The sequence below is a fragment of the Pelophylax lessonae genome (genome assembly GCF_965119305.1).
Source record: "Pelophylax lessonae genome assembly, chromosome: 3".
Taxonomy (NCBI): Eukaryota; Metazoa; Chordata; class Amphibia; order Anura; family Ranidae; genus Pelophylax; species Pelophylax lessonae.
In genome coordinates this window covers 118,797,841-118,814,723 of record NC_138770.1, presented here as the reverse complement: position 1 = coordinate 118,814,723, position 16,883 = coordinate 118,797,841, and the positions used below count along the sequence as shown (strand labels likewise).

Genomic DNA, 16,883 nt, shown 5'->3' with positions numbered 1-16,883 from the left:
AACGCCTCCAAAGTCCCCCAACCGCCAACGCATAAAATCACAACATTTCGAAATAGTTAACCCTTATTTTTTTTTTTTAATGTGACAACAAACAATAGTCGGAACACAAGGGCGGGAGGGCGGGGATTCTTCCTTCTCCACGGTCCACGAGGTACTGCTGCAAAGCCATAAGCCCCCCCCCCCCCAGTGTTACCCTGCATGTAACCCCACCTACCCTAAACTGCCCAATCCCCAACCTTGACCTCTAGCTGATCCCCAAGTAATTAACCCTTTCTTTCCGTGTCCCTGTCCACCCCATCATGAGGCTCTGCGCTTATTTTTTTTTTATTTTTTTGCTTCGGGCCTGTCTGGCTGGTTGTTAGGGATCTGGTGGCCGCCCATGTTCTTACCACCAGTGACACCATCCAGCAATGCAAATGCCTGTCAATCACGATGTTGTAAAATTGTCTCCGGAAGTCTGCTGAGAAATAAACATTTCCGGGCATGTATCTTTGCTGAGTCCTCCATGGCACTCACTGGTTGCTATTTCTGACTCCTTGTCACTGCTGTCTACTGTAATGATATGGAGGTCAGCAACAGTAACCAGTGAGAGCTGTGTAGGACCCAGGAGATCAACACTATTGGAAGTGTCGAATTCCCAATGAAGTTTACACCATTGGAGCAGTGTCAGTGTGATTGCTCATCCAAAGCCTCCTGGGATGGGTGACATGAATATCCCAGTAGGCAGGGCTGCTGATGGGGGGGACCACCAGTCCTCCTGTAGGGAGCCCAGGCACAGAGGGGGGCCCAACAGCATGGAGAATTGGTGTGGTCAAGCAGAGGGGCAAATACAAAAGGAAGCCCTGTGCGGCTCTCTGCAGCAGCTGAAAGCCAGTTTCTCCCCCTCTTGCCAGCTTTTAGCTGCTGCTGGGAGAGACACACAGACACAGGACATCATTCCTGTAATTGCTTCCCAGACACTGATCCCCCTCCCTATTCTGCCTGCTTCTGATCCCTCCCCGCCTCCCGCAGCACTGCAGGCTTCCCAGTCCTGTAAAAAAAAAAACATATTGTAAAAAAATAAAAAAAATAAAAAATAATAATATTTATACATTGTAATAAATAATTTAAAAAAATGTAAAATAAAATAATTTGAAACATTTAAAAAAAAATACATATATATATATATATATATATATATATATATATATATATATATATATATTTTAAATGTAAAAAACAATTAAGGGCTAATTCACACAAATTCTCTGTTATGTTTGTGTCCGCTAACATTGATTCAGAGTTGTATAAAGTACTCGAAACCCATACTTGAGTAAAAGTACAAGTGCTCAATCAAAAAGTGACTTGAGTAGAAGTGGAAGTGCTCGATCAAAAAGTGACTTGAGTAGAAGTACTAAAGTATTCAACATTTTTTGTACTTAAGTATTGCAAGTAGTTTTTTTTTAAAGTTTGCTACTCAAGTACTGAAAGTAAAAGTACAAGTACTGTGTTATGTAGTTATTAAAGAAAGAAGTCAAAAGTTTGAACATCATATTGTTTTTTATTATTTCAAATGCAGCTTTTATTTATACATTCAGTAGCATTTATTTTCGTATTCGCTGATAATACACATGTTTTGAGCTTCATGAAACCTGCCATCTACTGTTCTGGCAGTGGTAATTTTTATAATAGTAACGAGTAACTATGCAGCACAAAAAAAAATATTGGAGTAGAAGTATTGAAATCATTGAAAAAATGTAGTGAAGTAAAAGTGGAAGTAGGAGAAAAAAATTCTACTCTAGGAAAGTACAGATACCACCTTTCCGTACTTAAGTACAGTAATGAAGTAGTTCTACTTAGTTACTATACATCTCTGCATTGATTTTAGTGTATTTTTTAGTGAAAATATTGTCTTGATATATTGTGGGGGGGGCTGCCAGGTAGGCTGTACGGGGGCCCCGGGATTTCTAACAGGAGCCCTGCCAGTAGGCCACAGGACCCTGGTGGCTACATCATTCTTGCCTAGGCAGAGGTCTGAAAGTAGATAGAAAAAAAGGTATTTATTAAATAATAAAAAAAAAATGCAATTCTATGAAAGGAGAGTGGGGAAAGTAGTTGTGGGGAGTGATTGTCCACATTAATTGAATGCAAGTTAATTAGTCAGCAAGCCTTTCATGTGGCTTCTGGGAGGTACTGCAACCTCTTGTTAAACAAAGCCCTTTCTGGGAAAACAGAAGAAGGTGCTAGGGTCCACTTGCCTTGATCAAAATTGAGGGTCTTTCAATAGATAAGGATGTGTTCTGCCAAGTGTAAATAGAACATTTTCATTTCTGACCATTGTGGATCTTGAACTAGGCAGTCCCAACAGAAACAATTGTGTACAGAATGTTGTAGTTCATCAGTTTACTTAAGGCAGATTAATGAGAAATGATTTCTGATTGGTTGGTTGATTATTTGGTTTATTGGATACTGGGTGTTGCACATTATTCTTTGCCCTCCTTAGTGGATATGTCTTATGTATCTTCCTTGTTGGCAGCTGGAGAGGTCAGAACATTGAGCTTAGGCAGACCCTGCTAGAACGGGCTGTTTTCATTATCACTGCACATTCAGGCCATGTAATCACCACCCTCCCTGAACAGCCCATTATGCCACAGAGCGTCACAGAACCTCACTCAAAGGTTCCTCATTGTTCCACCGAACTGTTGACCTGCATTGTCCTTTTGTCCTTTGGAGGGGATTCTTTTTGCGGTTCATTCTTTGCAAAATAATCAGGATTTTTTTTTTTTAATTTGTAATATTGTCACTCATCTGTTCCTAAAAGCTCAGAAATTTTCTAAGGCTGGCCATACACTATACAATTTTCTTGTTCAACTTTCCTTTAGATTTACCAAAACCATGTAATATAGGGTCAAACCTAAACACTTTCAATTTGTATGCAGTCAGGCAGGCCCTTGCACTACATAGTTTAAGGTAAATCTAAAGGAAATTGAATAAGAAAATTGTATAGTGTATGGCCAGCCTTAGTTTTTGGTAGAGCGAGAAAGGGTTAGATTCACCTCTTGACGGGAATCCCCCAGGTCAGGAAGTTAAGGGTGAGCTCCAGGCTGGAATAAAAATCATAAATGATTGCTGCTCTGTATTTATTAACCACTTAAAGCGGAGTTCCACCCTAGTTATACATTTTTTTATAAAAATACCCCCAGGACAGTCAGGGCTAGCACATTCCACAATGGCTAGCCTCTGATCTGTCCCGGGTTGCACTTACCTTTCAGGAGAAATACTTACCTTGAAATTGTCTTCTCCAGCGCTGCCATCTCGGGTGTGGGCAGCTTGAAGCCAGCGCGATCCTCTTCCGCGTCCTCTTCGGTCCTCTTCCTCCTTCTTCGGTCCCACGATGCACTGCACCGGCCCCGACGTCACTTCCGGGTCGCGCGCGTCATCCCTCCACAGCTTCTGGGCATGCCCAGAAGCTGTTTAGAAGGGAATGACGCGCGCGCCCCGGAACTGACGTCGGGGCCGGTGCAGGCGCAATGATTCCTGGGAGCGATGACGTTCAGCTCCCAGGAATCATTGCAAAAGCCAGGAAGTGACGAATCGCCGTGGCCGCCGAGGGGAGGAAGAAGGAAGTAAGGTGAGTATATTTTCTCTAAAAGGTAAGTGAAAAAAAAAAAAAAATTGCGATTATCCATTTGTTTTTCAGGTGACCGGGAGCGAGAAGATGGAGGTAAGTATAAATTTCGGGTGGAACTCCGCTTTAAGCCCCAGAAGATTTTACCCCCTTCCTGACCAGGGCCTATTTTGCGATTCGGCACTGCGTGATTTTAACGGACAATTGCGCGGTCGTGCGATGCTGTACCTAAACTAATTTGACGTCCGTTTTTTCCCACAAACAGAGCTTTCTTTTGGTGGTATTTGATCACCTGTGCGATTTTTTGATCATGCGCTATAAACAAAAAAAAAGCGACAATTTTACAAAAATAACAATATTTTTCACATTTTTTTATATGAAATTCCCCCCCCCCCAAAAAATGTAAAAATCAACATTTTTTAACATTTCAGCCAATTTGTTTTATGCTACCTATGTTTGGTAAAAAAAAAAAATCGCAAAAAGCGTATTTTGATTGGTTTGCGCAAAAGTTATTGCGTTTACTAACAAAGGGAAAGATTTTTGCCATTTTTGTTGTTTTTTTTTTTTAACGCGTAATGGCGGCGATCTGCGATTTTTTTTTTTGCGGTACTGCGACATTGCGGCGGACAGATTGAACCCTTGACTGACATTTTTGACACTTTTGGGGTTACCAGTAACATTACTACAGTAATCAGTGCTATAAATATGCACTGTTACTGTAAAATTACACTGGCAGTGAAGGGGTTAACTTTATTCTAGAGGGAGGGGTTATGTGTGTCCCTAGGGGCGTGATTCTAACTGTGATTGGCTGTGGCTTGAGCTGTAGGAACAGTGATCAACGGTCCTACATAGTAGAACCGTATGATCACTAGTCCTACACAGGGGAGAATGACAGGTGGCTTGTTTACATCAGCCGCCTGCCTTTCTCCCTCTCCACCGACAATCGCGAGTGACCGACGGACGGACGGGTCCGCCGGTCACACGCGCGGTAGGTTTGTGACCGCGCGGGAGCGCGCCTCCGGCGGCGCGCGCTCGCTCACTCCCGAGACCCTCACAGGCTAGTGACGTAGTACTACGTCGCTTTGCCTGTGATGGGCTGACCGCCGCAGTAAATAGTCGTGCGGCGGCCGGCAAGTGGTTAAAGTGGTATTAAATTCAAAAACAAAAATGTATTTTATACACTATATTACCAAAAGTATTGGGACCTTGCTTTGTGCACTGGTCCAAATCATTTGGTGGAGGGGAGATTTTGGTGTGGGGGTGTTTTCAGGTGTTGGGCTTAGCCGCTTAGTTACAGTGAAGGGAACTCTTAAGGTGTCAGCATACCAAGACATTTTGGACAATTTTATGCTCTCAACTTTGTGGGAACAGTTTGGGGATGACCCCTTCCTGTTCCAACATGACTGCACACCAGTGCAAGGTCCATAAAGACATGGATGAGTGAGTTTGGGGTGGAGGAACTATCTGGCCTGCACAGAGTCCTGACCTTAACCTGATAGAACATGTTTGGGATGAATTAGAGTGGAGACTGCGAGCCAGGCCTTTTCATCCAACATCAGTGCCTGACTCCACAAATGTTCTTCTGGAATCAAACATTCCCATAGACACACTCCTAAACCTTGTGGACAGCCTTCCCAGAAAAGTTGAAGCTGTTATAGCTGCAAAAAGGTGGGCCAACTCAATACTGAACCCTACAGACTAAAGCCCCGTACACACGAGTCTAAATTCGGCCGGGAATTTTCGTCCGACAACCGATCTGCCGATTTTCGGCTTGTTAGTATGGTGCTCTCAACAACCGACTCCGACTTTTCGGCCGAAAAAATCCTGGTGTGCAGGCTGTAAAATTTTTGTCCACTGTCAAAACAACGTCCGATTTTCGTCTCATTAGTACAGATTTCGATAAAAATATCATATAGGTACTCGTGTGTACGGGGCTTAAAGGCCTGGTGTGCAGGCTATAAAATTTTTGTCCTCTGTCAAAACACGTCCGATTTTCGTGCAGTCAGTACAGATTTCGATGGGGAAAAATCTTATGAGCAAGACTAGGCATGCTCAGAGAAGAAAGAACACAAAGAAAGCAAACCAACACATGACATCACTTCTGAAGTAGAATTTTGTCGTGCGGGGAAATTCGTGTGCAGTCTAGGCACATTCCAACCAACAAAACACAACTCTGGACAAAAGACGGATGACCGGTCGGCGGAAATTCGTTGCATGTGTACGAGGCTTTAAGCTGGATACACACTATCCAACTTTTGTGGTTAGATTTCCTTCAGATTTAAATTTTCTATGTAGTGCAAGGGCCTGCCAGATTGCATACAAATTGATAGTGTTTAGATTTGACCTCATATTATATGGTTTCGGTAAGTCTAAAGGAAAAAGTCTTCAGAAAATCTTATAGTGTGTATGGCCCATAAGACTGGGATGCCATTAAAATTCATGTGTGTGTAAAGGCAGGTGTCCCAATACTTTTGGTAATATAGTATGTATCAGAGCTTACCAATTCTATTGTATGTATTCTAATATGATAGCTGCATTCATTTTCTTTTTTAGCCTTTATTCTCTTTATTTTCACCTGGTGATCTACCTAGTAAGTCTGGTCTTTTACAATGTCCTTTACCAAGCCAAGCTGTCCAGCAGAAGCATCATTAAGAGGGTTGAGACAAGCCATTTACCACTGACAGGGGTGCTTACAATGGTCAACTTTTATTTATGAACGTAATACCATTATCGCAAAAGGAAAAAAAAATGTTGCTCTGTAATGTTAGCTGGAGTTTGGCTTCAATTTGATAGCCAAGTCCATCTAAATCTGCTAGTCTAAGGCCGGCCATACACAGATCGAATCTCGGCCAGTTCAGCAGGAACAATCCAAGAATTTAACCGTTAATGGGCAGGCTGAATGTACCAAGTTGATCGATCGAGCAACTTGGGTACGATCAGCCTGCTGGATTCTCTTGCGATTAACTGCCATAACTTCTAGCAATAATCACTGTCTTCTCCCGGCAGAGACGGCTTCCTCCGCTCTTCTGCCGGGAGCAGACATTGGCTCTGCAGGATGAATTCCCCTGTAAGCACTGCCTGTGTTGAAGAGATAATCATGCAAATTTCTCCCTGCAATCCGTGGTTGCAGGAAAGAAATTTGCACTGTGTATGGCCTGCCTCACACTACCTTCTCCCCTGACTGACAATGCTACTCTCCAAAGGTGTCTCTGTTGCTCCTTCATCTAGAGTGCTGGCACTCTAATACAGGAGGTGTGTTACTTACTGGCCAGATCACCAGCTAAAAATAAAGGAAAAAAAGAAGAAAACGAATGCAGCCATCACATCTAAGAATTATTAGGCTGCAATATATTACACTTTAACCACTTGCCGCCCACCCACTGTCAAATGACGGAGGAGCGGTGCGGCTCTCGTTCTGGGACGACGTCATATGACAGCACCCCAGAACAGCCTCTCTCTCGCGCCCCCGGGGGGGCACGCAGTGCAGTGATCGTGGCCCTGATCTTGGTAAAGAGCAAATGACGCGGCTCTTTACCCATGTGATCGGCTTTACCCATGTGATCCAATCACAGCCAGTCACATGTAAATGAGGAAGTGCCGTTTATTGGCTCGACTCGCCTCACACTGTCAGAGTGTGTGGCGAGGAGAACCGATCAGCGGTTCCTCCTCAAAAGGGAGCCTAGGACAGGTAATCAGGGCACTTATCATCAGTGCCCTGATTACTGTAAAGTTAAAGAACAATGCCCATCAGTGCCCAGAATCAATGCCTATAGTGCTGCCAGTCAGTTCCGCCCGTCAGTGCCTGCTCATCTGTGCTGCCCATCAGTGCCGCCCATCAGTGTGCCTATCAGTGCCACCTATCAGTGCCCATCAGTGCTCATTAGTGCGGCATTAGCTATTTGAATAGATCCGATAGAACACCCAATTACTGGGACATTTTTTGAGATTTTTAAGAGCTTTAACAGCCATGACCACCACCTTCAAGACACTGGCAAAAAAACTGAGGGTCTTCCTGTATGGGAGGGGTTATATGAGAGGAACTTCCTGTCTATTGGTTGCCAGTGTCCATTCACCTAAAGGTAGCATATAACCCAGACAGTCATTATTACCTGCTCTGTTTTCCGTGATGTACTATAAGAAAAGGATATTACAGGTAAGCTGTACAAAAAATCCTATTTTTGTTATGTTACAGCCTTATTCCAAAATGAATTAAATTCATCATTTTCCTCAAAATTCTACAAACAATACCCCACAATGACAATGTGAAAGAAGTTTATTTAAAATCTTTGCAAATTTATTAAAAAAAAAAAAAAATCCCATGTATATAAGTATTCACAGTCTTTGCTCAATACTTTGTTGAAGCACCTTTGGCACCAATTACAGCCTCAAGTCTTTTTGAGTATGATACTACAAGCTTGGCACACCTATTTTTGGGCAGTTTCTCCCATTCTTCTTTGCAGGACTTCTCAAGCTCCATCAGGTTGGATGAGGCGTGTCGGTGCACAGCCATTTTCAGATCTCTCCAGAGATGTTCAATCGGGTTCAAGTCTGGGCTCTGGCTGGGACACTCAAGAATATTCACAGAGTTGTCCTTTTGCCACTCCTTTGTTCCTTTTTTATATTGGCTGTGTGCTTAGGGTCGTTGTCCTGTTGGAAAATGAATCTTCACCCCAATCTGAGGTCCAGAGCACTCTGGAGCAGGTTTTCATCAAAGGTGTCTCTGCACATTGCTGCATTCATCTTCCCTCAATCCTGACTAGTCTCCCAGTTCCTCAAGCTGAAAAACATCCCCACTGTAACTAGGGGCCACATTCACCCCACGCCAATGGAAGACAGCACTTACATCAGGCTATAAAGCCACAGTTAGGGCTCTTTCACACGGTCCGCCTCCGTATTCGGATCCGTGCTGCTCAGCGGGGATCGATCCGCGATCCCCGCTGAGCCGGCGGATGACAGCTCCATCTCTGCTTGCAGTGAGGAGAGGGAGGTGTCACAGCCCCCGCTGCTCTCTATGGGGGATCGGATGAGAGCGGACCGCCTGTCCGCTCTCATCCGATCCGATCCCCAGGACGGATGGAAAATAGGGTTTCCATCCTTCCGGATTTCACAGACAGGATCGGATGCGGATGGCAGCGGGTGTCAGCGGACATGTCACCGCTGACATCCGCTGCTCCATAGGGCTGAATGGGGCATCCGATCAGATCCACCTAAAAAACTGACAGGCGGATCTGATCGGACCGCCCGTGTGAAAGAGCCCTTAGTGCATCTCTTCGGGAATTACACCTGAAAATATCCCTCCGGTGGTACCTTACACCATCCACCATAGCGAAATTTGCTCCAAACTCACCATCCACCTGTTGGAGGGGATGTGGCCAAGCGGGTACACTTAAGCACATTATGTGGGAATGTTCCCCCATATTCACATTATGGGCTGAAGTGTTCAAAATGCTCTCAGAGATTATAGAAATTACAATCCCTCCGTCAACCCGAGCTTGACGAGCTTTCCCGCAAAGTAGCATTAAATGTACTCCTAGCAACTAGAATTAACATTACCAGAAAATGGAAGTGCGATCAACCTCCATCTCTCCTAGAGATTATAAATACTACTCAAACTCACCATATATTTAAATTGCTTATGACCCCTACTCATGAGCTCTACCGAAAAGAAAAATCCAATTGGCAAAAATGGACACTAAATTATAAAAACTAAAGTATAAAAAACACTTAAACAACTGATTTCACCCGATAGCATTAGGTCTTGTATTTTTCTTTTTTGAACGCTAGATGGCAATAGTGTGCCTCCCGGGGACAGTATTTAAAATGTGAAAGTTAAATGCAAGCACTACCAACTTTTGTCGCTAGAGGGCATGGCATGTATACATCATTACTATACTGCTCCACGGCTTGAAGCTGCTGTAGACGCTTTTCACTACCCAGACGTTTATGGTTATGTTAACGTGTTATACTGTTAAATTTCACCTGCTTGTTCACTCACACCTGTTTGTTTGAGAAAAATGCAATAAAAATCATTTAAACTAAAAACATCCCCAATTCATGATGCTGCCACCACCATGCTTCACTGTAGGGATGGTTTTGGCCAGGTGATGAGCGGTGCCAGGTTTCCTCCAGACATGACGCTTGCTATTCAGGCCAAAGAGTTCAATCTTTGTTTCAGCAGACCAGAGAATTTTGTTTCTCATGGTCTGAGACTCCTTCAGGTACCTTTGGCAAACTCCTGGTGGGCTGTCATGTGCCTTTTACTGAGGAATGGCTTCCATCTGGCCACTCTACCATACAGTCCTGATTGGTGGAGTGCAGCAGAGATGGTTGTTCTTACGGAAGGTTATCCTCTCTCCACAGAGAAACGCTGGAGCTCTGGCAGAGTGACCATTGGGTTCTTGGTCACTTCCCTGACTATGACCCTTCTCCCAGATCATTCAGTTTGGCCGGGCGAGAGTCCTGGTGGTTCCAAAATTCTTCCATTTACTTATAATAGAGGCCACTTTGCTTATTGGGACCTTTGATGCTACAGACATTTTTCTGTACCCTTCCCCAGATCTGTGCCTCGATACAATCCTGGCTCGGAGGTCTACAGACAATTCCTTGGACTTCATAGCTTGGTTTCTGCTCTGACATGCACTGTTAACTGTGGGACTTTATATAGACAGATGTGTGCCTTTCCAAATCATGTCCAATCAACCGAATCTACCACAGGTGGACTCCAATCAAGTTGTAGAAACATCTCAAGGATGATCAGTGGAAACAGGATGCACCTGAGCTCAATTTTGAGTGTCATTGGCAAAGACTGGGGAGTTTAGCTTTAAAGTGTATCTCTAACTTTTTGTTTGTTTTGTATAGAGTAGGGATTGGCTAAAATCCCATTCATGTGACTCCGCATCACATTTGTATTCTTTCCAATGGTAGGGTCATATTGTGTGTGCTTAGATTGTTCTTTTTTACCAAAGCGTCTCTTTTTTGTGTTCTTGTTAGATACAAAGTGGAGACAGCTTGGCTAATGCTGCACGTAGACTTGACATTACAGTCACTCGATGCAGCCTTACTCAGGATGAGAATGTGTGATGATCTCATGTTTACAGGGGTTTTGTGTAGCGGGGTTAAATATGCCTAAAGATACTGTTTGATATGTGAGAAGGAACTAGGCTCCCTCTAGTGGTAGCTGCATGGAATTTCCCGGGCTGTGACTTCCTTTTGGTGAGATGAAGAAACTACATCTCCCATGCTGCTTTGCAAGATCCAGGGTGCACGGCTGCACCGCACGGCACTATGGGGGAAGTTATTTAAAGGAAGAGAGAGGCTAAGCCGGGGGGGGGGCGCCTTTCTGCGCTGGACTCTGAGGAACCAGCGAGCGAGAGTGGAGGACTGATGCTGGATATTGGGCCAAAGCCTCTTAGCCTGGAGGGACGACGTTGAACCGTCCCATCTTAAGCACGAGGCGGATTCCTGGAGGTCATACTGCTGTTTGCAGAGATCGGAAGTCATCCGCTAGAAAGACCTCGCGCGGCTGGCATATAGCCAAAGGACTGAGACCGCAGTGGAGCGCGCGAAGGAGAAACTTCTGTTGGTGAGAGGGCACATGCCCAATAACTGACTTTATCTGCCAAAGACAGAGACAGCTTTATCTACAGATAGCGGTAGCGCAACAGGGTTTATCAGCATACCCTCTCAGGAGACTCATAGACAAACAATAAAGTCTGAAAAGGAGTCGCCAGAGGCTTATCTCTCTCGCAGAAGTTGTTGCTCAGTTACACAGACACCCTGCGGTGACAACTAACAGCTCGCTGTCTTTCTCTCTCTTGATCTTCATTTCCTAATTTGGATTACAAATGAGCTCTATTCAATAACCTTGCTAGCGAAGATCAAGAAGAAAGAAGAGAACTCTGGGGGAAGGACTCAGATAGGCCTACCTATCTGGTACTGTGTCTAGCCTTAATGAAGGAGGAGTGTGGGGGTATTTCTTTTATCTTTTTAAAGTTGTTTTAAGTAACCTTTTATGGGCTTGTATGGTATTGTATCTCCCTTACTCAATTTGATACATAGTAAACTAAGTTTTGATTGATTGCAATCCTGTGTGCTGTTCCACTGTGTCACCCAGAAGGACTACTGTTAAAGAAGGTGACGGGGTACTGTTGCATATTGAAGTACTGTGTTCCAGCTTGTGTATCCATTTGATAGTCCAGTCCTATTCTGGGTCAGTTGTGCCTGAGGAGGGATCGAGCCAATTTGATTGGGTTGTTAGGCAGGGAGTAGACCCAATAACATACTCAGCAGCTCCTGCGGGGGTGGTGCTACACGTGGGGGCTCGTCCGGGATGTCTACAGTCCTGCAACACAACCCTCTCAGCCACAGAATCCCCTCCCACGCAGAAATGGATCCTGTCGCTGCTGCTGAGTGGTGCAAGGAAGAGAATGTCATAGTGGAAAATGGCCTGGTGGTTGAAATCAAGGGAGAAGCCTGGACTGAAGAAAAGCTCCTCCCTGTTTTAAGGGCACTATCCACAGACAGGAAATTCTGGGTGATTGACATAAAAACCGACACCACTGTCCCACACACGTATGCACTGTGTGAGTGGAGGAAATGGGTCCCTGATTATTTCAACGGAAACAGTGTAAAAACTACTGACCAAACAGAACTTTTCCTGATACATCCAGGAGTTCCTACTGCGTGTCCCTCATCCACCACTCCTGGGGTATCCAGCCAAGAAAAAGGTGTCCAAGAAGGGCATCCTGAGTCATCACCTTTGTCGACTTTTAGCTCAGAACTGTGTGCTGTTCTTGGGGAGATTGTAGCAAAATGTATTAAGGACTCCTCGAGCTATCTGATGACTGGATATAGGAAGCTCCGGACATTCTCTGGGAAACAGCCTGTGCCTTCAGCAGAAGATGAGTTCGAAGAGTGGTTAGATACCGCCACTCAGGCTTTGGAGGAATGGGAGGTACCAGAACAGCACAAGAAGCAGAGAATCACAGAGAGTTTAAGGGGACCTGCATTAGAGGCTGTACGTAATCTAAAGCTTAGCAAGAAGAACTGCACTGCACAGGATTATTTGGACATTCTGCAAGATGTGTTTGGTCGGACGGAGAACGCGGCTGAACTTCTCTACCAGTTGGACCACTGTTATCAAGAAGAGGGGGAGAAGTTGTCCGAATTCATTAAACGTCTGGATAGGATTATCCACCAGATCCTGTTAAAGAAAGGAATAGACCCCCGGAAAATAGATGAGACTCGTGCACGACAGGTTCTGAAAGGGGCTCAACCTTTAGATCCCATTGCCATACTGTTACGAACTCGTCAAGATGGCGGCATTCTAGAATACCCCGACCTGATTCGAATGGTCAGAGAGGAAGAGGTCATGTTGGACAACAAGAAGAAAAGTCGGCAGTTTGACTCAACTGCCCGGGTTAGAGTGATAAGTGTGGGAGAGGGTGACTCTCAAGTTGAACTCCTAAAGACCCAAGTGTCTCAGTTGATAGAAATGGTGTCCATCCTGACTGGTCAGGTATCCACTCTACCCAAGGGGAGTATATCGGAGAGGCCAGATGAACCTGTTAGTCTCAGCACAGATCCAGAGCCACGGCCTGCAAGATTGTTAACTTGTTTCAACTGCGGGGGAGTTGGGCATGTTAGAAGGGTATGTCCCAGTTCAGGAAAGGTTGCCGCGAAACCTCGCGAGCCAGCGGGAAACTTCAGAGGACACCGGTGAAGGAGTCAACCGGGTGTCCGTCAGTTTTAAGGGACTCCAGGAGTGGTGCAGGATCAGGGAAACCGAGTCAGGGGGTCAGGCCCAAATACAACATCCCCAGTTCTAGACTCCGGGTTACTGAGGGAAGGAAAATCAATGCACGCCGGGTTCAGCGGGGGCCCAGATCAAGGAAGAAAAAGGAGAAGAGGGCCAGAGTACAGAGAACTGAATCAGACAACAAGGCTACATCAAGAGAATTTCCAACTAACTTGGTCGGGCCCTCCCCAGTGGTCTCGGTTCAGGTAGAAGGAATTTACACAAGAGCCCTCCTTGACACAGGGGCCCAGGTGACTCTTTTGTATAGAGACTTCTATGATAAACATCTTACCCATCTACCTTTGCAGAAGTTGGAAGATCTGGAGATATGGGGCATCGGGACCCAAAGTTTTCCCTATGACGGGTATCTGCCAATCAAGTTGACCTTTGACCCATCAGTGGCTGGTGAAGCGGAAACCTTCGACACCTTAGCGGTGGTCTGTCCTCGTCCACCAGGGGCCAACAAAAGCTCTCTCATCGTAGGAACAAACACTGACCTGGTAAGGCGCCTTCTGATACAACTGGTCCAGGGACAAGATGCTCAGGCGCCAAGGATCCATCCCATGCTACGGCAGGCCTACCAATGATTAGTGTTGGAGCAAGAGACCCCCGCAGAGGGAGTTGGACGACTCTGGAAGTTGGACAGAGCGGAAAAGGTCTTACAGCCAGGAGAGGTGGCCTGTTTTAAGGCTTCTGTTAAACTCACATGGCAACAGCCGGGTCCTTTCATTATCTTTGAATCAGGTCAAAAGGAGAGACAGAGAGAGATAGAAGTGATCCCTGAGGTGATCCCTTTGAAGGTGTTACAGAAAAACCGTGGAAGGGTTTTAGTGAGTGTCAGAAACACCTCTACTACACCGGTGAAGGTACCGGCCAGAGTGCTCCTGGGCCAAGTCAACCCGGCTACCCCAGTTGCCCCCATTGATTTTAAAGAAAAGGAACAGGGTGAAGCTGTTATAGAGGAGCTCTGCTCTGGAAATGCTGCCCTCCCGCCGGAATGGGTGAAGAGGGCCAAGGCACAACTTGCTCGATGGAGGAAAATATTCTCTAAGGACGAGTTTGACGTGGGATGTGCCAGGAGTGCCACTCATAAGATCCGCCTGAGTGAGGACAAGCCTTTCAGGGAGAGAGTCCGGCGAGTCCCCTTAGGTGACTTAGAAGATCTACATCAACAGCTGGCAGAACTCAAGAAGACTGGGATTATCCGAGAATCCAGGAGCCCATATGCTTCTCCGATAGTGGTAGTCCGGAAGAAAAATGGATCTCTGAGGCTTTGTATCGACTACCGAACGCTGAACAGAAGAACCATCCCAGACCAGTATACCACCCCTCGAATCGAAGATGCCCTACAGAGTCTGTCAGGGGCGAAGTGGATCAGTGTGATGGACTTAAAGAGTGGGTATTATTAGATCCCCATGCACCCTGAAGATCGGGAGAAGACAGTTTTCATCACCCCTGTGGGGTTCTTTGAGTTCAATCGCATGCCTCAGGGGTTGTCCGGGGCCCCTGCTACCTTCCAAAGGCTGATGGAAAGGACCGTTGGAGATATGAATTTGATAGAGGTACTGGTATACTTGGATGATGTTATCGTGTTTGGCAGAACTTTGGAAGAACACGAGGAGAGGTTGGAAAAGGTCTTGAAGAGGCTACATGGAGAAGGTCTGAAACTTTCTCCTGAGAAGTGCCAATTCTATCAGTCCTCGGTCCATTACCTGGGCCACATTGTGTCTGAAGAAGGGGTGGCCACTGACCCGGACAAGCTGGATGCTGTCGCTTCCTGGCCGAGACCCACAAATGTGACCGAACTCCGGTCATTCTTGGGCTTTTGCTCCTATTACAGGAGGTTTGTGGAGGGGTTCGCCCAGATTGCCCGACCCCTAAATGAGCTCCTAAAGAACGAAGAAGATGATGTCCCTGAGTTGGTAAAGCCGGCAAAGTCCACCATGGGACCCCGGAAGGCTAAGGAATCCATCCAGGATCAGTGGACCCCGGAATGCGAAAGGGCCTTTGTTCAGCTGAAGAAAACCCTAACCACTGCCCCTGTGTTGGCCTATGCGGACCCCACAAAACCATATGAACTGCATGTCGATGCCAGCCGAGATGGGCTGGGGGGGGTACTTTACCAGGAGCATGAGGGTCATCTGCGACCTGTCGCCTACGTGAGCAGGAGCCTACTGCCTGCTGAAAGGAATTACCCTACTCACAAACTTGAATTCTTGGCCTTGAAGTGGGCAGTGGTTGACAAATTGAAAGACTACCTGTACGGAGCTGAATTCATTGTCAAGACAGATAATAATCCCCTCACCTATCTGTTGACTACGGCCAAGCTGGATGCAACAGGACACCGATGGTTGGCTGCCCTCTCTAGCTTCAATTTTAGCCTGAAGTATCGGCCAGGAATCGGAAATAGGGATGCAGATGCCCTATCCAGAAGGTTGCATGCTCCACAGGAACCTGCGGAATAAAAAAAATTTCGACCTAAAAGTTCGGATCCATGACCTGCAACCAGGGGACAGGGTTTTGTTGAGAAACTTGGGTGTCCCGGGAAAACACAAGTTGGCAGACCGCTGGAAGTCCCAACCTTATGTTATCTGCAAGCAACTGCCAAACCTTCCTGTGTACCAAATTCGGCCTGAAGGAAGTGTGGGTCCATTGAAGGCTTGGCATCGGAACCATTTGCTGCCTCTCTCTGAAGCGGTTCGTATGCCCCCTGTGGAAGACCTGTCAGTGGCCCCTTCGACTTCTCGCCGGTCCAGACCAGTTACCAGATCTCAGACGACGCTCCCAGATGAGGGAGAGGGAAGTTCTCCATCTGAAGATTTGGAAGATGAAGAGGAGGTACCCGACTGGTTGTGGTCATCTCAGTTGCCAGAACCCACACCTGCCTCCCTGTCTTCATCTGACTTGGCTGATAGAGGAGCCCTTCGGGCAGAAGCCCCTGAATTCATACCCTTTCATATGCTTCCAGAAGAAGTAGCTGAGTATAAAGATCCTGAGGAGGAGGTTGCACCCTTCTCTGAAGAAGAACTGACCGCTCTTGAACCATCAGGTTCCTCTGTGTTGGAACATGAGGAGGTGGACATTGAAGAATCCTCAGAAGTGCCTGATCCTAGTACCTCTGAGAGCATGCCTCCACGGGAACAGAGGGAAAGGAGAGTCATTCACCCACCTAAGAGACTGACCTATGATCAATTGGGTGAATGTTAGGAAGAAGCTGTTTTTACCTCCAAAAGACCTTCTGACCAGCCTAGCTCTTCCACTGTAGATTTGGTGGGGGACAACCCTAGCTCACCCCCAGGCACATCTGTACAAGCCACCCAAGTTTTGGGGGTCTGTGAGAGATCATGAGAGCAAAGTATTGAAGTAGAAAACGTTTGCATTTAAGTTTGTACATAAGGATATTGGGTTTGGCCATTATAATAAGCACAGTTTTTGATGTTCACAGTTTGGTTTACTTTGTGAGTTAATGTTTGTGCACAT

The 16,883-nt window shown here is 46.0% G+C and overlaps 1 protein-coding gene across 1 annotated transcript in view; it reads left to right on the top strand.

Annotated features, from left to right (window-relative positions):
- The window catches only part of MFSD2B (MFSD2 lysolipid transporter B, sphingolipid), a 139,942-nt gene that overhangs the window by 46,864 nt on the left and 76,195 nt on the right, over window positions 1-16,883 (top strand). The window lies entirely within an intron of this gene.